We start from the raw sequence: 24,394 nt of genomic DNA on the forward strand, positions 1-24,394 counted from the left end.
GAGATCGTTTCAACCCCCCCCCCATTCTTGAAATGTACGAAGGAATGCTGGTTTGGTAAGGGAGTGAAAGCCTACTTATCCATTTGGACTGATATCTTTAAGGTTTGGTAAGACGTCCGATAAGGGGGAAATAAATGGGGTTAGAATAAAAGAATCCAGGAATAAAGAGAAAAGAATGAAAAAAATACGAAACTAAGGTGACAAAAAAAAAATGTAATAGGCAAATAAATATAAAATAAATGAAGATTTGTTTTTTATGTACTTAATAAAAAAACAAAAATGACATGTATTTGGTGAAGCAAAAATAAAACATAATAATAATAGAAAAAAGAATGCAGAAAATCGTATCAAGGAGGAAAACCATAAAAAATATACACGGAAAAATTATCAAATAAATAAGTTTGGTTTGGTTTGTTTGTGTTATAGCATATCAACCCTTTTCAGGTTATTTAATGCCGAATCCAGTTACTTTGGAAACAGTTTTTATGCTTCAAGTTCTTTATATCTTCAAATATTTATTTCTAAAGTTCGGTTTGGTTGGTTTACGGCATATCAACATTTTTCGAGTGGTTTAATGCGCGATTTAATTGTTTTGGAAATAGTATTCATGTTGCATCAAGTTATTTTATAGAAGGTTTTTATTCTTCAAGCTTTTTGTATCTTCAATTACTAGTTTGTAGTGTTTGGTTTGGGTGTTTTTATAGTGGATTTCATAGTTTTGTTCCCTGCCCTGTGAAACATAAATGACCTTCGTCATGGGATAGTAAAAAGGGTTACAGTATTGATGTTTGGTGCATTTAAGTTAGGAAACCAGTCCGGAAGTGGGGAAGATAGAAAGAGAAAAGGGAAATGGGAAGAAGAAAAAAGAGGAAAAGGTGGGTTGTTGTTTTGTTTGAGGTTTTGCAGAACGTAATTAAGTTTTGCAAAAGAAGTATAAAAACAAAAAGCATCAATGTTAGGTGCATTTCTTTAATTCAACACTCAAAAAAGTGCTTCTTTATTTATATTTTTAACTATATATATTTATTTATATTTTATAATATATACATATATACAAATATATATTTATTTATATTTTATAATATATACATATATACAAATATATATTTATTTATATTTTATAATATAATTTTTTATCGGAACTTTATTGTGTTTTTTTTTAATCTTTTTTAAATTAAAATATATTTTTTTAAGTTTTTGAAAATGTTTCATGTTCTTATAAATTTTAAAACGTTTTTCTCATTATTTTATTTTCTTATACAGTATTTTATATGGTTCCCGGAAAACTCGTACCCGGAAAACTCGTACCCGGACAAATTCGTATCTAGAAAACTCGTACCCGAAAAATTCGTTCATTTTTGCTAGGTAGGAAAACTGGTCCACTATTGAATAAATATCGATTGAAAACATTTTCTCACCGCTCTTGAAGGAGATAGCTTTTAAAGACGACTACGCACCGCCATCATAGTTTTAAATTATTTTTACTTGTTTACTCTTGTTAAAAAAAAAAAACTTGATCACAGAGTTAAGATATAAAAAATGAAAGCATATATTTATTTTAAAAATATTTTACTTTTAACACTTTTTGTGTTATTACAAAACAAAAAAGAAGGAAAACACTTGTGTATTATCAAAGAAAGCAATTGTTTTATTTAGAAGAATTAATTTAGTTTAAACAATTCTTCAGTTATTACAAAACAAAAACAAGAAAACACGGTACTTATGTATTTTTTAATACCGCACTTAAATAATAACGTTATTATTTCGAAAACCCTTCTTAACAGGATATGTGTTTTGAAACTATTCTGTGAGTTTACCTAACAATTTAAAAAAAAAAGATACCGTGAAACTTGAATTTTAACCTACCAAAAATACATAAGCACCGAAAACACTTCTTGTATTATTTGATAATCTAAGACATTTTTTGTTTGTTTGTTTGTTTAAAAGTCATTCGGGGAAGGGGCACTTCTGCAATATTCGGACGGCCGCTATTGTTAGGGGGCGATAACTCCAATTTCTTTTTGGTCAAATAACGCGGCAAATAAGTAACAAACAAGATTTTTTTTCTGAACAGAAAAATATTTAAAAAACAAAACATTTATTGTATAAAAATGTATCAATATATAATTGTAAAAACATTCAATTAAAAGTCATAGGCATCACCAAAGCTGTGTGGAAAACGTCAGCGTTGTACACAATAATAGCAACGTCATCATGTCAGGTGTTTACTATTTTCTGACTCAATTTCTATGGATAGCATTGGAGCTATAAGTTTTAATGGAAGTAACTTTTTTTGCTATCGGATTTTCATATTTACATTGTTAAACAAATAGATTTTTAAACGAAATACACAGAAGAAAGTTAATAAATAAAACTGATTTTAACATCTTTTGTCGACACTTATGTATCTAAAGATAGTGTTGTGTACAGACAGGCCTCCCTACTTTTTTGGAGAAAAAAGCGCCAGAAAATAAGTATCACGCTCTATCATTTTAAATAATTAAATCAAAATGATTTTTTAGATCGATTGTGTATATCTAATGTTATTATCTCAAGAGTCATATATTCTATTTTATGAATATATATTGTTTTAATATTGGAAACCTGTTATTAAAAATCGTTGTTTAAACTTCATATTGCGTAATATTTGAATTTAATATCTTTTAAAGTTTTTAAAAAATAATTACTTTTTAGAATTATGTTTTTTTGTTGTTGTAATCTACATATTAATACGATAGCGTGTATGTTCTTTTGTGTGTCACGCTCACAGCCGGGTCGTTTAATTGTTATGAAATTTCATTAAAACAAGCAAAAATTTGGTGTCGCTGTTAAGGCAAAGCTAATAAAATGATTTTCCTTCTTGACCTTTTGGTCAAGATCAAAGTGTAGTATCTGTTCCGACAGATGCTGCACTTAAGATAATTTGTACCAGTCAATGGAGGGGAAACCCTCTATACTGGGACAATTATTATTTTTGGTAACCAGAGTGCCCCCTTTTTGCCTACTTTTAGGGGAGCTGGTTTTTACCTCACATTAAAAACGGCCTTGTGCCTAATTTGCTCAGTGGGGGAGCAAATAAACACCATCTGTTCTTCAACTACTACATTTCAATTTCTTCTCTCTCAGTGGAGTAGAAATCCTTTACGACTAAGACAATTTTTGTTCCTTTTCTCCACGTTAAAAAACGACCCTGGTGTCTAAATCTGCCCCGTGGTATGCATTGTAAATAGGTACTATATTTAATGTAACAAAGTTTTAAGATTACAAAAGTAATTAGGAAAAGTAATTTCTGATTTAATTACAAAATGCCATGGAAATCTGATTAATTATAAGATGCCCTGAAAAATGTCCCTTCTGATTATTATTTTATTTTTTTTTTTTTTTGGTTACTTGCCTCCCAGTAAGGGCAGAGTTGGACATGAGGTAGGTTAAAAATTTGGGGGAAAACTAGCTCCTCAAAAGGGGCACTCTGGTCAGTAACAAAAATAAAAATTGTATCAGTAATGAAGGATTTCTCCTACATTAACCAAGACCAGAAAAGGTGGGGGATTTAAGTCACTGGAATGCTGAGACTGATACTAGACTCAGAAATTCATGATGAAGCATTGGTTGCCTAATCCCTAACCATGTTAATGTTTTTATGTATTAATTTCGAAAAGCTGCTGAAAGAGTTTATGATTTAAACATTACTTTATTTCAAGTATATTTTAAAGAGTGAAGTGGGGGATATGAAGCCAGTACCGGATATGACTAAAACCGTTTACGATTTAAACATTACTTTATTTCATGTATATTTTAACAGTAGTGTGGAATATTTGAAATTAGTCCCGGAAATGGCTGAAACCGTTTACGCATTAAACATTATTTTATTTAATGTATATTTTTAACAGTGGGGTGGAGGATATGAAGTCGGTCCCGGAAATGGCTGCAACCATTTACGTTTTAGACATTACATTATTTCATGTATATTTTTAACAGTAAGATGGTAGATAAGAAGTTAGTCTCGGAAATGGCTGAAACCATTTACGTTTTAGACATTACTTATTTAATGTATATTTATAACAGTGGAGTGGGGGATATGAAGTCAGTCCCGGAAAGGGCTGAAACAGTTTACTATTTAGACATTATATTATTTCATGTATATTTTTAGCAGTGGTTGGTGATATAAAGTCAGTCCCAGAAATGGCTTAAACAGTTTATGATTTAAACATTACTTTATTTCATGGATATTTTAAAAAGTGGAGTGACGGACGTGAAGTCAGCCCCGGGTTTGAATGAGATAAGTGCAAATATATACTAGCAGTAACATCGCCAAGTATTGAATGAGATAGGTAGAAAGCATATAGTAGCAGAATACCCAGTGTCGCCCGGGATTGAATGAGATAGGGGAAAGACATATACTAGCAGAATATGCGACGTCACCCAGGATTAGATTAGATAGGTGGAACATATATACTATGAGAATACCTGGAATTGATTGATGTGATTTTAATGAAATAATCAGCCCAGTCAATACATCAAAGTTATGATTTAAATAAAGGGGAGCGACATAGTGAGTTAAAGTTATGAAAATTATTGTCGAAATTAGTAACATATCCAATAATTATGAAAAATGATATAATGTGAGTTACTTGATTGGTGTGTTTCTAATGAAATAATAAGTCCAGAAAATATATAAAAAATTTTATATTAGTAGGAGGGAGCATAATGTGGGGTTTTAATTATAAAAAATGATTGACGAAATTAGTAACATATTCAAGAATTATGAAAAATGATGAAATCTGAGTTACTTGATTGGTGCGTTTGTAATGAAATAATCAGCCCAGGAAATATATTAAAGTTATTATGTTAGTAAGAGAGAGTGATAAGGATGGTTTAAATTATGAAAAATTATTGTCAAAATTACTAACCTTACCAAGAATTACGAAAAATGATGAAATGTGAGTTACTTGATCGGTGTGTTTGTAACGAAATAATCATAATTATTATGTCAGTAAGAGAGGGCGATAAGGATGGTTTAAATTATGAAAAATGATTGTCGAAATTATGAACATATCCAAGAATTATGAAAAAGTATAATATGTGATTTAATACATTAGTGTGTTTGCAATGAAATAATCAGACTAAGCAATATATCAAAGTTATCATTTTGGTAAAGTGGGCGATGATGTGGGTTAAAATGATGAAAAATGATTGTCGACATTAGTAACATATCCAATAACTATGAAAAATGATGAAATGTGAGTTAATTGATTGATGTGTTTGAAATGAAATAATCATCCCAGATAATATATCAAAGTTATCATTTTAGTAGTGGGTGGTTAATAATGTGGATTAAACATATAAAAAGTGATTGTCGAAATTAGTAACATACCCGAGAATTATAAAAATTAATGAAATGTGAGTTAATAGATAGTTGTGATTTTTTATGAAATGATAAGCCCAGACAATATATCAAAGTAATGTTTTAGTAAAAGAGGGCGATAAGGATGGTTTAAATTATAAAAAAACTATTTTCGAAATTAGTAACATATTCAAGAATTACGAAAATTATAAAAATGTGAGTTAATTGATTGGTATGTTTATAATAAAATAATCATCCCAGACAATATATCAAATTTATTATGTTAGTAAGAGAGGGCGATAAGGATGGTTTAAATTATGAAAAATGATTGTCGAAATTATGGACATATCCAAGAATTATGAAAAATGATAATATATGATATAATGAATTAGTGCGTTTGTAATGAAATAATCAGACCAGACAATATATCAAAGTTATTATTTTAGTAAGAGGGGGGGCGTTGATATCGGTTAAATTATTTAAAATGATTGTCGAAATTAGTAACATGTCCAAGAATTATGAAAAATGATGAAATGTGAGTTAATTGATTGGTGTGTTGTAATAAAAAAAATCAGCCCAGACAATATATCAAAGTTATTATTTTAGTAAGGGTGGAAACTATAAGGTGTGTTTAACTAATAAAAAATGATTGTTGAGGTTGGTTACATATCTAAGAATTATGAAAAATGATGAAATGTAGTTTACTTGATTGGTAATGAAATAATCCGCCGAGACAATATACCAAAGTTATTATTTTAGTAAGGTGTGCGATATGGTAAGTTTTTATAATGAAAAATTATTATCGAAATCAGTACCATATCCAAGAATTATGAAAAATGATGAAATGTAAGTTAATTGATAGTTGTGTTTTTTTTATGAAATAATCAGCTCATGAATGATATCAATTGTTTTTTTTGTTTGTTTTAGTAAGGGGAGAAGCGATAATGTGGGTTAAAATTATGATAAATTATTGTCGAACATGGTAGCATATTCAATAATTATGAAAAAAGGTGAAATATGAGTTAATTGACAGGTGTGTTTGTAATGAAATAATCATTCCAGGAAATATATCCAAGTTATTATTTTAGTAAGGGGGCGATATAGTTTTAATAAAAGGGCTAGAATAATATAAGTTTGCCTTCCTTCATGCTGAATAGAACGCGCAGAGAATGCCCAGCAACAATATATTACATATGAAAAATGCCGTTGTGTAATTTCCACAGGTACCGCTAGTTTAAATAATTATATCAACGAGAAAAAATTATCAAGAAAAAGTGTTTACTTTTTTTAACATAATAATAATATTGATTTTATGTCAAATTTATTTACAACTTTAAGGTAAGTTAAATAAATAACGGGGTTATATATATATATATATATATATATATATATATATATATATATATATATATATATATGTGTGTGTGTGTGTGTGTGTGTATGCATGTGTGTATATATATATGTATGTGTATATGTATATATATATATATGTGTATAGACATATATATTTATATATATGTATGTATATATATGTATGTATATATGTATATATATATGTATGTATATATGTATATATATATATGTATGTATATATGTATATATATATGCATGTATATATATACACCTGTTTTGTAATTATTTGATATTTTCAGCTTTAAAAGATGTTGACATTTTTTTCGACCTACATTTACTTTGTTTAGCTTTTCCAACATGAAATGCGAGGGTGTAGAACACCTAAAATATTTCCTCTAGTATATTTAAGAAACCCTACTTTTATTATGTAAGTTTTTTTAATAATGAATAGCTATCAAAAATTTAAAGAAAATATGATGATTATTTTATTTTTGCTAGATTTTTAAAACATGGGTATGTCTACAGCTTCAAAAACGTCTATACATACATGTTTTAAAGCCTCGATAATGTAAACATGATTTTTGTCTCGCAGTTACATTATTTTGTATACTGTAAACATTTTTTTTTAATTAGCAGTTTACTTAAAGTTTCTTTTAAATGATAAAAAATATTAGGATGATAATATTGAATTAAATTACAGTTACATCGTGTTGCATATAGGGGGTTAAAACTGTGGCGTGCGTTTGAGGTACCTATAAGTCTGCGTAAGAAAATATAATTTTAATAAAACAATTTTGTAATGAAAGCAATATTGGATTTTTATAAAGTAAAATAGCTTCTTTTTTTTTTTAAACAAATAAATAATTTAAATGAAACATTTATTTGAATGAAAGCAACTTTGAGGGGTCAAAAACAAATAAATAATTTAAAAGTTTTTTGACCGGAAAAGGGGAAAAATCCAAATAATAATAAAAGAAAAATAAGATATGCTTTTCACACGGATGCTGAGAGATAATTTTCCCCCTTTTTCCTTGTACATATTTGTGAATTATTCCATGGATTTCGGCCTTTAAGATTATTTTGAACCATCTCCCAATCACGTGATTTTCTTTGGATTTTACTTGTGCAAATGGAAATCCAATTAACTTTCTTGGAGTTATATTTTTGGATTTTACCGTCATTGGATTATTTACCTTTCACCAGACTATCCATTCACGTGTAATCACCTTTTTCTTCACCATATTCCCTCTGCTTCACTTTTTGTTATCAAGTAAGATCTTATACTTGCTTTCAGTTTCATCAAATACTTTTGTATGCAAAATCCGATCTCGCATTTTGCTAATTCCTACCCTCTGATGAGAAGGAAAGTATTTCTTCGAAACTCCCCGGATTAATGACTATCTACTTATCAAGTGTTTCCTTTTCAGATTAAATATGTTTTAACTCTTTTTCACAGTGTTTTTAACATGTTTCATTAACTGTTTGCTTATATATATATATATATATATTTATATATAGTTCTCGATGTTTTTGAATCTTTAAAACTATATGAAAAACTTATTTAAGTTTTATATTTTTTATCATTCGTTAGAAAACTATTTAATTAGTAAGTGCAATCAATGCATCAACTTGGTCACTTGAATTTACTGTAGTTCAAATGTTAATTTAAGGGATCATCAGTTGTTTACCATGAAACACTGTTTCAAGGATTTAAAAAAACATGCCCCCCAGTAGTGTTTACCTCCCTTAATCACAAGAACCATTTTTTACAGGTATTAGATCTAGTTTCCTACTCCTGATTAATTTGACTAGCCTATTCATGTTGTAAAAATGTCTTCCTTACCTGTGAGATTCATCCGCTTACAAATTCAAAATGGATATTTTTAATTAAACAGTGTTGTATTTATACGATTAGAATGAATCCATTTTACTTCTTATCACCCCTTACTATGATTAGTGCTTTATTTACTTACATTCTTATTTATTGAAAATGAAATATATAAAAGTTAAAACTATTTATCTATATACTACTTTTTTTTTATAATACATTTTATGCATTACTAATATAGTTTTGTTTTCAGGTTAATATTTTTCAGTCATAAATCAACCAATGAAGTTTTAACGAGGTCAATGCAAGAGTGCTCAATACAAATATAGAGGAAGACATACTTTTTATTTATATTACAGAGACATTAATATGTCGCTACGCATTCATGAGCCTATTTCAGTGAGTATGCTACTAAATAAATCTTTGTATAGCTATCGCCTGAAGAAATCTTTAGTTACTTGTAACTGGTTGACTGAAACATGCTTATGAATGTGCAGCGACATATTAATGTTTATGTAAAACAATATATATATATATATATATATATATATATATATATATATATATATATAAAGCTGAATACCTGTGTGTATATATGTGTGTGTCTGGTGACGAATAGGCTCCTATATGGTTGACTATTTTAAAAAGCTGATTACATATAATGCATAATGATAGAAGATGTATGGAGACACAGGAATGGGTATGTTTGATCTGGCAGAACGGTTGTTCATTAAAATTGTGGGGTCTGTGTTCGCGCCTGGTCCACAAAGTATGGAAATAAAAAAATTTTAAATTAAAAAAAACGTTTACAAGTGTTTTTGATATATATGTACATAATAATACTTTGATAAGTATGTTTTAACTTAAATAGGGATGGTATAATAAAATTGTGGGGTCTGCGTTCAACCCTGGCCTCCATAGAATGGAAATAGGCGCAAACTTTAATAAAGATTTTTCATATCTATCTGCGTAAGTATACTTTGATAATTATGTTTCAGCTTGAAGAAATATGGTATAATAAAATTATGGGGTCTTCGTTCGCACCTGACCTCCATAGAATGTAAATATGTCACAGAGTTTAACAAGGTTTTTTAATATACATCCACAGAATATTGTGATAAGTGTTTCAGTGTGAACAGGTATGGTACAATAAATTATGGGGTTTATCTATTTTATTTTTACTTTCAGCATATTTGCTTATGTTTTGATACCCCCAAATTCAACCCAAATTTACAACCCTTCCTTTTCATAACCTACCATACTTTCACAAATCAGAGTCCATTTTTTGTAGGCTGTTTTTGAACCCAGTCAACGACGGGTACTTTTGCTATTATATATATATATATATATAATCACAAAAGTTTTATCACATCATTTTAAAATGATTACTGAAAACAAAAAAATAGTCGCTCATCGGTAGATGCTAGGAAATCACACACGTCAATGCAATCAAATTTATATTTCTATGAAGAAGAATTATTGACTGGATGCAATGCGGCATATGTGTTCCCCAAAAGTGCATGTTACAGAAGTGCGAAGTACTACATTATAATCAGAAAACAAAAACTACGTAAAAATATTAACGCAATCTAGTTTATCCACACACAAGCAACATCCAACAAAAAAGGAAATATCGTGAAATCTGTTCTAAATCATTTGAAATGAAACATTCGCTGTTTAAGGTTTTGTTGAAGATTTTCTCTCCCAACTCCACACTGCGACCAATGATAATAAAAACTATATTTCACACCGCTAGATTCTGAGGGTCTCGTATAATTACTCAGCGCTCACCCTAACGTCAATTCTGAGATTAGAAACTAAAAATCTGACGCGGTTTTTGACGAGTCCAGTTTGATGATAGCCAGGACATATTTGAGTGAGTCTTGAAGATATCGTTCAACAGATATTGAGGATCAAAATGGATGTTCAGCACTCGTGTGAGGTCTTAGCTAAAATATGACTCCTTCAGGTAGGACTCGTATCAGGTTGTGAAAACAAACCCTCACGAAGACGAAGAAATTATTTAAACTATGATCAGTTTTAATTTTGAGAGACTTTGTTATAAAACATGCCTTAAATACTTTGAGGTGGGTCGATAATATATATATATATATATATATATATATATATATATATATATATATATATAGTTTTATATGTATATATGTGTATATAACTGTGCGTATGTATGCATATACACATATATGCGTATCGTCAACCTAACTCGAGTTATTCATATTTATACTATATATATATATATATATATATATATATATGATTGTGAATTCAAAAAAATATATATATATATAGTATAATTATTTATAGTTAGTTATCAATCTATAATATATATATAGCATAATTATTTATAGTTAGTTATCAATCTATAATATATATAGCATAATTATTTATAGTTAGTTATCAATCTATAATATATATAGCATAATTATTTATAGTTAGTTATCGAAACATTCTTACTTTTATATTTATTTTTATATTTTTATTTCTTATTTATGTTTTCTTTTATTTTATGTCAGTAAAATGAAGCTATCACATTTCTGCATAATATATAGATGTGTGTGTGTTTGTGTCTATGTGGTTTTGCGTGTTAGTATATATGTATATATAAATATATATATACATATATATATATATATATGTACACTGTACTATATATATGTTCATGTACATGCATATATTATATTCATGTACTTAAAATATTTAACGCGTGTAAATATATATATATATATATGCGTGTGTGTATGTGTGTTCGTGTGTATATATATATACACACACACATATATATATAATGTACTATATATATGCTTAAACATGTGCACATATATTCATACATAATATATATGTACTAGCAGGTTCACCGGCGTTGCCCAGTTGTAAAATATATATTACTGATTTTAAAAGTTAAAATCAAATATGACTTGGGTCAAAACATATAACTCTACAACGTTATTATTAATACTAAAATGACACCAATCATCTAATGAGAATCTATAAAAATCAATTATTAATTAATTAACGTTAATTTTCCAAAAGTATATACAAATTAATTAACTTTCATGTAGTCGCTAATATATCCATGAGTATATTAAAAGGTTCATTTTAAGTGAGAAAATTTTCAACATTATAAATATATATGTATATATATATATATATATATATATATATATGATGAAAATAATGGAAATAGTATTCCGACAAAATAGAGAAAATAAAAAGGAAAAAACCGTATTATGTGTTCATCAACGTTTCGTCTTTATTTCGAGACTTCCTCTGGATGAATGAGATTAAAAAAAAAAATATACCAGTACAAAATATTTGAAAATGTTTCACGTGCACAGTGTGACGCAGTTCTATTTCAAAGAAACGGAAAATTGATGTTGGAAATTCAAAAAGGAGGGGGGACTAGCGCTGTTTCCTTCTCTTTAAGAAGGAAATTTTAGTGACGTCATATAGTCGTTAATTTAATTTAAAACTATGAACGCTAGTTTATATTATATTGGGAAAAAGATATATCTGTTGAAATTCAAATATAAGTTTTTAACAGAAATGAAATGAGTGTTTTTTATGTAATTTATTGATTGAGATTATGTGTTAATTATTACAGGGGGTGTTGAATGGCGTGAGAAAGTTAACCTGTTTCTTGAATCTGCGCTTATCGCAATTTCAAGCACTATCAAACAACGTGGAGGTTTCTATAACATAGCGCCATTAATAAGTAAACTGTTATTAAAAGAACATTATTTAACTGTGGACACAGGTTAACTTTCTCACACCATTCAACACCCCCTGTAATAATTAACACATAATCTCAATCAATAAATTACATAAAAAACACTCATTTCATTTCTGTGACAAACTTATATTTGAATTTCAACAGATATATCTTTTTCCCAATAAGAATATAAACTTGCGTTCATAGTTTTAAAATTACATTAACGACTATATGACGTCACTAAAATGTCCTTCTTAAAGAGAAGGAAACAGCGCTAGCCCCCCCCCCCCTCCTTTTTATTTATTATTTTTTTTTAATCTCATTCATCCAGAGGAAGTCTCGAAATAAAGACGAAACGTTGATGAACACATAATACGGTTTGTTCCTTTTTATATTCTATATATATATATATATATATATATATATATATATATATATATATACATACATATATATATATATATATATATATATATACATATATATACATATATATATATACACACACACACACACACACACATATATATATATATATATATATATATATATATATATATATATATATATATATATATAGGTGAAATTATCACCCTACGATAATAATACTGCATTCAAGAAAAGCAGCAATGTGTTAAAATGTCTTGTGTAGCGCGTAATGGACGAAGTTTGCACATAGTGTCCACGAACTTGCTGATTTTAATACTCGAATTTTTAAGCGAGCTATCCATCACCTAATGCGGTTTAATGTATATTTTACTTTTCACTTTTTAATTTCCATTTTCGCTCCTCCTCATTTTTACTTTCTCAACACCTGAAGATGGTTCGTGGTTGAATCGAAAGTGCTCGTGACAGTAACAATTAAGGATCCCTCATTAATATTTTCGATTTTGATATAAAAAAGATTATACGGAAAATCAAAAACATAAAACAGAATTATAAAGATAAGCATTTCCGTTGCATTTAATAATGCTTCCTTGAATATATATATATATATATGTATATATATATATATATGTGTGTGTGTGTGTGTGTGTGTGTATTCAAGCATATATATATATATATATATATATATATATATAATATCAGCTCCATTTAAGAAACTCGTTTTTATCGTTGAGCACTCTCAGTTGAATTAAGTCGGCCAATTTAGCTCTTATGCATATATCATCATATAAGTATTAAATCACTCTGACTGACGTAAAAAAAAACATTTAAAAATAAAATGTTTAATTTCAATGTTATTTCCCGCGGTTAACGGTAGTCGAATTGATATGGTCCTAATAATGCTAATCGAGCCTGAGATGTCTTGTGTCGCCGGGTTCGAATCTATTAACTGGTGTTAATCGTGACACCTTGCACTGAAGATTCCCGAAAGAATGAAACACTAGTGTCTGTAGGTATTTGATAATTTTAATAAATAATTATATATATGTGTGCTATTGTGTGTATGTGCGTACGCGTATTTATATTAGTTACTATTGCATGCATAAAAGAAAACCTATGGGAATGCATGTTTCTAGCTTTAAGCCGTCATCAGCACAGGTTAGAATCGAACTCTTAGCACCAGGATAAGCAGCTTGATACTGTACAAATATACCACGATAGATCAATGCTCCAAGCACGATTTTTATTGCTTTAAATTTAAGATGTGTTGTTACCAACTTCGAAACCATGTTATCTTTTATTATATTCAGCTTCCTTAGTGTTTTCTTAAGAGCTATGAGCTCTTCTTGTTATTCATATTAATATACGGATGAGCCGCCCTTATTTTTTATGGGACGTATTCATTTACTTTTATTATTTATTATTACATGCATAAAAGGTATACTTATGTACAAGCATGTTTCCAGCTTAAAGCCATCATCAGCATAGATCGAACTCATGACACCAGTATTCGCAGTCTGATACTGTACAAATGTGCCACGATATATCGCCACTTGAACGTATGATGATTCCCGAAAGGGTGAAATACTAGTGCATTTTAAAAAATTATTATAGTAATAATTATTTAAGGCACTTTAAGGATTCGGTTCTTATTGTTTAGTACTTTAAAGTTCGTATGTATAGATCATGATACTGTAATCATTAGATCACTCTGGACAGATGTCTCGACATTTAATAATGAATGTTTAAATTTCAACTTAATTTCTAAAGGTCAAAATTTATCGTGCGGTATGTTTCCTGCTGATGAAGTCAGAAATATCTTCGTGGCCGGGTTCGAATCTCACAACCGGCTGTAATCATAACCCCTTGATCTGATGATTCCCGAAAGAATGAAAAACTAGTATATGTCGGTATTTAAAAAAATTGTTATAGTAATAATTATATACAACCACACACACACACACACACACACACACATATATATATACATATATATATATATATACATGCATATATATAGTGAGAGAGACAGAGATGTATATATATATATATATATATATATATATATATATATATATATATGTGAGCAGACAATAATAAATTTAATAAAACATGTTAAAAACACTTTGATAGTCCTTAATCCGGGGAGTTTCGAAGAAATACTTTCCTTCTCATCAGAGGGTAGGAATTAGCAAAATGCGGGATTGGATTTTGCATACAAAAGTATTTGATGAAACAACAAGTAAGCCAAAGATCTTACTTGATAACAAAAAAGTGAAGCAGAGGGAATATGGTGAAGAAAAAGCTGATTACACGTGAACGGATAGTCTGGTGAAAGATAAATAATCCAATGACGGTAAAATCCAAAAATATAACTTCAAGAAAGTTAATTGAATTTCCATTTGCACAAGTAAAATCCAAGGAAATCCCGTAATTAGAAGACGATCCAAAATAATCCAAAGGCCGAAATCCATGGAATAATTCACAAATATGTACAAGGGAAAGGGGGAAAAATTCCAATAATATTAACAAAAGAAAAATAAAATATGCTTTTCTCACTGCTGCCGAGACATAAATATAAATAAGAAAGATCAAGGAAGAACAAGGGGGAAAAATTAAATGGTGATAGAATTAAATATAATATATAAAGAAACAAAAGTCAAAATGACCCAGACAGGAAATGTTAAAAGGCGCGAAAAAATATAGGTCAACTGAAATGTACAGGTTATTACTTAAGAAAATGTCAGCAAAAGTTGTTAAAACACACTAAATGGTAAATAAATAAATTAATTAATTAATTAATTAATAGAAAATAAATAATAAACAATAAATAAATAAATAAAATATAAAATAAAGAAATAAAAAATTATTTAAGGGGAGGGGATGGCAAATTCAGGAAAAAGCAAGAAAGTAAGTAAGTAAATGCATATAGTAAAATATAAGTAAATATACATACAAGATATGAAAGTGTGGGTAGATTGATATATTAAATAGATAGGAATATTTAAAGACTAAAACAGAAATTGCAGAAAAAAAATCCGGCTAAGCAAAGAAGAAATACAGAAAAAATAAAGGATTATTAAATTATAATGTATTGAGAAAGTATGTAGAAAAAACGATAAAGTTAAAGAAAAACTTCTAAAAAATTCTTTGTATGCAAAATCCGATCCCGCATTTTGCTAATTCCTACCCTCTGATGAGAAGGAAAGTATTTCTTCGAAACTCCGCGGATTAAGGACTATCCACTTATCAAGTGTTTCCTTTTCAGATTAAATATGTTTTTAACTCTTTTTCAAAGTGTTTTTTTTTTAATTTTTTATTAACTATTTGCTCCTATAATAAGCTCTATCTCCTATTTTGTTTTATCGAGCTTTTACATTTGGCTGAGATAACTTTATAAATATTAATTCTTTAATATTTACAATATACTTTAGTTTTACCATCTTGGATCATTTTGGTGAATTTAATTGTAATTTTTATTTTATATATATATATATATATATATATATATATATATATATATATATATATATATATATGTGTGTGTGTGTGTGTGTGTGTGTGTTTCCGTGAGAATGTTTTTTCAATTATATTTCACTCTTTGTGTTTTCCACAACCCTTTTAGTTTAGAAGCTCAATGTATGGTAAGGATAACAACAGAGCATGCATATATATATATGTGTGTGTGTGTATATATGTGTGTATATATATAGGGCTATTCGAACTCTGTTCTATTGAAAACAACGGTAAATATGCGATTATACATATCTTCATAATTCTCCAATTATACTGGAAAATATGAAAGCCTGTTTTGGGCGTACGAAAATTGAGGTTGAGTCAGGGGCGTTCAATAATTAATGCTCCTAACCCATTTCCAGCTGATGTAGCTGAAATTTTGGATCTTCAATGATTTATATTTCTATAAGTTATGTGGCCGATTACAACACTGAACTAATAGTGTTTTTTTTTTAGTTACATGTACTTGAACTCTGTCAGACGTTAATTGACCCATTGATTGTTAAGCAGTAATTCGGTTATTGTATACGAAAGGGCGCACACCACAGGAGACTTATGGTGAAATGAAATGAACGTGATAATGTTGTCTCATGAAATGACCTCTTAAAACGCTGGAATCGTGAAGTATAAACCTGACGGAAAGTTTCCATTTATGTCACTGATCAGGCATATGTTAGTTAAGATTGCCATTTTGGAAGATCGGTGAGTTACAACTCGCCAAATAGCCCAAGAGGGCAATATGAGTACTGATTCTGTAGGCACTATCATTTATGACCATTTGCATTTGCATAAGGTGTCTAGCAGATGGATTGACAGGTTTCTGACACCTTTCCACAAGCGAGAAAATGTAAAGCGTTCAAGGGTGAATTTGAGACTTTTTAGTCGCGTGTAAGCGACTCTATAAGTCACTTTGTCGGTCGGTCGGTCGGTCGGTCGGTCTGTCCATAACACTTTTGTGCTTGGCCTTTTTGGTTAAGATCAAAGGTCTGTTGTTAATAGATGCTGTTCTTAGCTTTTTAAGTTTTTCTTGGCCTTTTGGCCAAGATCAAAGTGTAGGAAATTAAATAAAACACTAACACCTCCCGCCCTCACCGCCAACTTTTTCTTTTCTCCCCTATTTAGGACACAGCCCCTCTCCCCTCCATTTAGAGGCTGCTCGCGAAACCCTGGTCCCTTTACAAACCAGAGTGAAACGAATGGTCTAGCATTTCAGAAAGGGTTGGGAGGGCCTTACTAATCGGGTTTTTCCCCCAAGTCCCTCGACACAAATGAAATTTTATTAAGATTGTTATCTTTTTGTATTTTTTTATATCAATAATAAATGTTTTAAAATTGGGCTTAAGTAGGCACCCCTCTCCCACCACACACACATAAATACAAATTTAAAGGGGTAACCATGATAAAAGAGGCTGGCCGAAAGAAAAATCATTTAAAATTTACAACAGAGACAGGATGGATCAACCAACCTCACCATCCTCCTTCTTTTTGAGTTGGCCTTGTGTCTAAGTTTTTTGTTCATTTTCCCAATTGTATTTTTTTCCTGTGAATAAAAAAATTAATATCTGAAAATGTAGTATCTGCGCCGGCAGATACTGCTAGCAAAAACCATATAAGACCTTGGTCAATGTAGGGGCAACACTTCATACAAATTGTCACTATCCAGCTCTCCTACTCCCCGGGGAGTTGGTCCCCCATTTCCGCTTCACTCCTCACATTAAAAATCGGTCTTGTGCCTAATTTGCTCGGTGGGGGAGCAAATAAATACCCTTTTCTTGGCCTTGTCGCCAAGATCAAAGTGTAGTATCTGTTCTTACTACATGCTATACTTATGTTTGTAACTTTGTGATATAAAGTGGAGGATGACTTTTCTGTATTAATTTAATGTAAAATGATCACCCACTTTACAACCAGTCAGTCTCTAAGCCATTCAAGTCCTTCTCCAGATCATTCAAGTTGTTTTTGAAGGATTCCAGTTATTTTTTAAGCATTCAAGGCATTCTTAAGGTCATTCAATTCATCCTTAAGTTCATTAAAGTCATTCTAAGTCATTTACTTTTTATTTATTTAAGTCATTTCAGCCCATTTTTCGGTCATTTTAGTTTATCTTTAAGAATTTCATGGCAATCCTGCATTCACGCATTCATTCATTACACGAGAGCACGCGACTAATGGCTATCGGCCTTGTTTTGTTCAAAATGCAGATTGCACAGGATGAATCTAAATACATTTGGTCTCACCACCTCCAACGAGGCAAGAGTACATCACTTCAAGCAGCATATTCAGCTTTGAGAAAATTAAAAGAAGCTATTAAAATCCAAAGACGGGGCGAACTCACAAAGGTGCCCTCTTCCTTCAAGACTACGTCCTGATTCAAACCGTGAATGTTGATAGATTTGAAGTACGGGAACGTGGCTATAAAATCCTTTCCAGCGCTCTACTCCACTGACCTTGAACTTACTGAATTCACCTTTTCCTGTTCATGGTGTTAGTTTTGATAAGAAAGCGTTTCCTAGATAATGCAGCCATGGTTTCTGAAGTCACGTTGTGGTTGGATTAACCTGGATTGTTCTATAAAAACGTTCTAAAATTAAAAGATGAGAGAAATGCGTTACTCTGAGTTGTTTCTACGTAGATAAAAACTAATAACTGCTTTCTTGCTTAACTGTTATGAAAAGTTGGTCACAGGCATTAATTGATTACACCTTTCGTAGCAGAGGCGCTAAAGATATCAGAAGTATTTAAGGGCTTAAAAACTATTTTATTCATTGATTTCCTTGGGAAAGCAAAGACATCAACAGTAAATATTGTATAACTTTAATGTTGAGTTTGAAAGAGAAAATAACCCTCAACCGGCTATAAATAAAAAAATAAATTGCGCTGTCGCCAAGACAATGCAATCTGTCACAACTTTTTCGCAACTAATGCAAAATTACATGAATTGCATTTTGAATTGTTTCCGTATCAACCCACCGATTACTGACTATCTGCATACCTCATGAGAATACCCCTCAAAAAAAGATTTGGCTCCAATAAAGAAATTATATTGGAAATTGAGGCGTATTTTAAGGCTAAAAATAACTTGATCTACAAAAATGGCATCGAATTTTATAGAAGCATTGGAATCAGTGTATCCCTGAAGAAAGCGGCTACTTGATAAATAAAGTCAGAATCAGATTCCATAGCAAGTGCAACAGTCCTACGATCTTTTATAGGTATGCACAGTTACAGCAGCCACTGTAGTAGTGTAATTGACTAATCTGAGGCGTATAGCATCTCTTGAAATACACGGCACTAACGATAATATATATATATATATATATATATATATATATATATATATATATATATATATAGTAAGTTATAAAATGTATATGGTGATTAAGCTACACTGAATATTCCGCGTTTCATCCACTCTAGGATTCTTCAGGCTTATACGCGAATTCTGTGGTTGTTTGTCGTTTTTATATGCGCATCTTCTGTTTAGATTTTAGATTTTAGTTAACCAATCAGCTTTCTGGTATCCACCGTGCCCTTCCTATCAGCCAATGAGCATACATTTATCGAACAAAGGTCTATTTGACCTCTGGTTGACCTGTTTCTTTGTGTGTGCTCTATTTAGCCTGGATATTTATTTTCTTGATCTGTTTTAAATCTAGGTTATAACTTTCACAAGAAACACTCGACTAGCTGAAAACACTATCAATAATTCCCCCCACTCTTTATCTGTGCCTAAACCTAAACGTAGATTCCATGAACAAAGCTTCTTTCTTAGAATTGCACGCCTGTGGAATTGTCTTCCGTTTTCCTGCTTTCCGGTTGACTACAATATGGTTGTGTTCAAGTCTAACGTAAATAAGTTCTTGATGAGCCGTTCCATATAAGTTACCAACTTTTACGAATTTTCATTACTAATGATTACTATATTGTCCAATTTCTACTGTACACTCTTTAGCCCTTATCCTTGAGTGGCCTATTGGCTTTGATAATGTGGTGATGCCTATGTAAAAAAATATATATATATATAAGGAAAACGTAATTTGCTTGAAGCATTGCTAGTAAATTAATATGGAAGAGTACAAGAAGGCTATAGCAATGCAGTAAACATGTGTTGAAGTGATATGAGGTATGAAGAAAAAGTAGACAAACAAATAAAGGTTTTGTAGTTGTATTTTATGTATCTGTATAGTTGGAAGCTTAGTGTGTGTTGAATTAGGTTGTAGAATGTTTGTAATTTATTAATATTTCCTTTTGGCGCTGTTTACATGACCACAGCAGGATGGATTCACCGAGCACAGTTTCCCACTGTTGCTTCTCATTCACTAAAACCACATAATAAATTTATAAATAAACAAAGGAGAATAACGGTGAAAATGACGATAATAATTTTGATAATAATATGTAAACATTATGCATCAGTATATATAATAAATACAAGGAGTAGAATACCGACCTAATTAGGCTCAAAATAATATTATACTCTACTTAACAGGTCAAATAATCCCACTTCCGGTTTTGTTTTTATGATATTTTCCATTTTTACGGTATTTTTTTCGTTTCTTTGCATTCTAAAAAGAGATTATATTCTCAAAATATAAAAGATTCTACTATCCGAAACACTAAGTCCATATTTACTAATTTGTATTTGTGATTGTTTAGGACAATAAATAGATATGCGAAGATAAAAAAAACGTTTGCTTATCTATATTTGTTCATACGTTACATCACTTCAACACCCGTTCTCTTCATTGCTATAGCCTTCTTATACTCCTATATATTTACATACATACACATGCGCTAATTAGCAATTATAGAGCAAGTTTATACTTTTATGTGTAGGTTATGTTTCTCCATAAAAATGCCTAATTTTTTAAACTATAAAATGGGGAAATAATCGTTTATATTTTGTATTTCTTTGTTTTTCACTAATAAATTTTTAATTCCCCTCATATGTATGTATACATGAAATCGGAGTACCCGAGAGATGTGTACTCCGGAGTCAAAACTATTTGCATGACAACAATTTCCACGAGATTCCCCGTTTCTAGGTATAACATCCAATATGTAGTTAGTGGACACATACACTGGCAATGGACACACGTTTCGAATTTTACTCGACACCCTTCTGTCCCCCCCCTTTCACTCCTTTCCACATCCCAACGCTTTATCCCTCCACGGGTTTTATCTTTATAACCTGCTTTCTTTTTTTCCATCTGACCATCGCCCAACCAAAACTCGCCGGACGCTCCTTCTCTCTAATCGAGCTTCTATTATTGCCACCCCTCCTCCTCCGACTTCTTCGCTCGTTTTTATTCTATTTGCTTATTTTTTGTTTTATTAATTTCTACTGTACCACTAATATCGTCTAACCTACGTCCTTTCCACATTCCTGAACCAGTTATCATCGCCAGACTCTAACAGACTTTAATCGTTCGTCTTTTGTTTCTTTTTCTTTTCCTTTTTTTTTCTTTTCATATTCTATAGTTTTGCATTTATTTTTTCCTTCACAAGAGTAAAATATGACACAAGGTCGTTTTTAATGTAAAGGAAAACAGTTCCACAAAAAGGGCACTTTGACAGTAGGCAAAAATAAAATTGCTTTAGCACAAAGGTTTCCTCTACATTGACTTAGAACAAATTAAATTAAGCGTAGCATCAGAACAGAAACTACACTTGGATCTCATACCGAAGACCAGATAACTTATTTATATTTTTGACGATTTTTCAGTTTTTCTATGCTTTCTTTCTTTTATTATTATTATTATTATTATTATTATTAGTATTAGTATTATTAGTAGTAGTAGTATTAGTATTATTATTATTAGTAGTAGTAGTAGTATTATTATTATTAGTATTATTATTAGTATTATTATTAGTAGTAGTATTAGTATTATTATTAGTAGTAGTAGTAGTAGTAGTATTAGTATTAGTATTATTATTATTATTAGTAGTAGTAGTAGTATTATTATTAGTAGTAGTATTATTATTATTATTATTATTAGTATTATTATTAGTAGTAGTAGTATTAGTATTATTATTATTATTATTAGTATTATTATTAGTAGTAGTATTATTATTATTATTATTATTAGTAGTAGTAGTAGTAGTAGTAGTAGTAGTAGTAGTAGTAGTAGTAGTAGTAGTAGTAGTAGTATTATGATGATGATGATGATGATCATCATCATCTTATTCTTATTTGTGTCATTCTTCACGATATTCTCGTCTTGTTTTCATTTTTCTTTATTTTCTCCCTTTCTTTCTTTTACTTCTTTTTTAATCATTCCAGCATAGTCACATTATCAACCAAGCCCCAACCTCTGTCCTATCGCCGTAATGTTGCATCTCTCAGCCTGTTCTACAAATACTCTAATAGAATATGCCCTGACGAGCTCATGAACTTGTTCCCTCTCGAAGTAATACCCTCGACTAAGTTGACAGCTAACAAAATCGTACCCCTTTAATCTTGACGTCCGTAGATGCCAGAAAGCTCTCTGCTCTAATAGATTCTTCCTTCAAACTACTATACTTTGGAATTCCCACCCTGATTCATGCTTACCTGACTAGATAAGCATGCAGAAATTTAAATGTAATGTGAACAAACATCTCCCTGCTCAACTCCCTACACGGTGCCAAATAGTCTGTCTGATTTGGGGTAAAGGAAAATGTAAAGAGTAAAGGAATTGGTTTCTATTAAGTTGTTTCCTCCAAAAAGTAAACTTAGATACAAAATCCTGTTCCTAACATGGCACGTCATTGTGATGAAATAATGATCACTTTAATTAAGTAGAATATTACTCTTTTGATTGAAGACAGAAAATATACTACACTTTTATCCTAGCTCGAAAACGGGGAAGTCAGATTTCTTTTTTTTCTCTCTCTCCCTCTCTTTTGTGTACCAATTTTCTTGAAGTCGTCGTTTATTCATCACATTCTTGCTTGCCAACTTTCACAATTCAACAATTCGTTCTCCTTCCCATCCCACAGCAAACCTCCCCCATCATTCAGATCCCCTGCAATTTCATCCTACATTTACGACTACGCCAAGAAAGACGATCGCCTCCACCCCGCCCTAAGTCTTCTGCACTCTTCCGCTTCCTTAACTTGTCATTCTCCTTCTTTTTTTTCATTTTGATAGACACCTGTCACTCGCGCGGAAAACGTACACACGGGGGTTGATCCAACCACTTGTTAACTGGCTAGAAGTCAAACCTCATAGGGATCAAAGGTTTTGCCTGCTTCGTTAAGGTTAAGGAGCAGTAGTTAGTATGCAATTCATCAAAGCTTCTGGGCACTAGTAATTTAACAAGAATTTCACCATCCCGAAAAGTACCAGGACACTTTTCAAGAAGTATATATAAATAAATTAGTAATCAAAATATCACACTCTATTAAGCTTAATTGATTTAATTTATATTAATTGATATAATTTATTGTTTCTTGTTGGTAGCTATGTCTATTGGCACTGATTGATAAAGATATAAAATTATTTAATCCATGGCTTGTGCGATTTTTAAATAAAACTTGCCAGTAATTTTCAACTTTAGTGCATTCAATTTTATTATTGTATTGTCTCTTTCTTTACAGAGTCTACATTTATTGTTTATCTTGGTTTTTATGTAGTTCGTTCTGAGCACGTCGTTTTGGGCAATTGTCGGTAGCGATTCCGTTTCTCAGTTCAAATAACCCTTTCGTATCCGCGCTCATATTATTTATGTTTCTTTTTGTGTGTTAGTCATCGTTAATGTAACTAATTTCCTTTTTTTTTTTCTTTTTTCATCTTTTCAGTCTCCGATTTCGCTGCTCCTAATCTTGTTTATTGCAGCAGTGTCTCTTATAAAGATTAAAAAAAAGTAATAAAACCTGCTCTACTAGTATATATTTTGCATATTTCCTTCAAGTTAGACTAAGTTGCTCCCCTTTAACAATTACCAGAAGCCTCTCCAACCAACGACATTCATGTCAAATAACACCCTACCTGAGAATTCTTCCTTCAAACTCCTCGCTTTAACATTCACGGGCATTATGAACTTGAACAAATACATTGAGGACATTTCGAAGGTTGTTGCAAAGAAGGCGGGTTCCCTCTATCGTGCTAGAAGACTACTCACACCTGAAAGTATCCTTTATCTCTACGAAGACACCATTCGTTCATGCACAGAGTATTGCTGTAACCTGGGCTGGTGCCTCCCTCTTGGATAAGGTCTAAAAAAATCTTCAATCTAATAGTTCCCACTTTGTC

At 30.6% G+C, this 24,394-nt stretch overlaps 1 pseudogene; it reads left to right on the plus strand.

Moving 5' to 3' along the window:
- Positions 1-2,852: 2,852 nt before the first annotated feature.
- Positions 2,853-2,999, plus strand: LOC145278499 (U2 spliceosomal RNA; annotated as a pseudogene).
- The last annotated feature ends 21,395 nt before the right edge of the window (positions 3,000-24,394 follow it).

This window comes from Euprymna scolopes, chromosome 6, assembly GCF_053919585.1.
Source record: "Euprymna scolopes isolate OS-2025 chromosome 6, ASM5391958v1, whole genome shotgun sequence".
Taxonomy (NCBI): Eukaryota; Metazoa; Mollusca; class Cephalopoda; order Sepiida; family Sepiolidae; genus Euprymna; species Euprymna scolopes.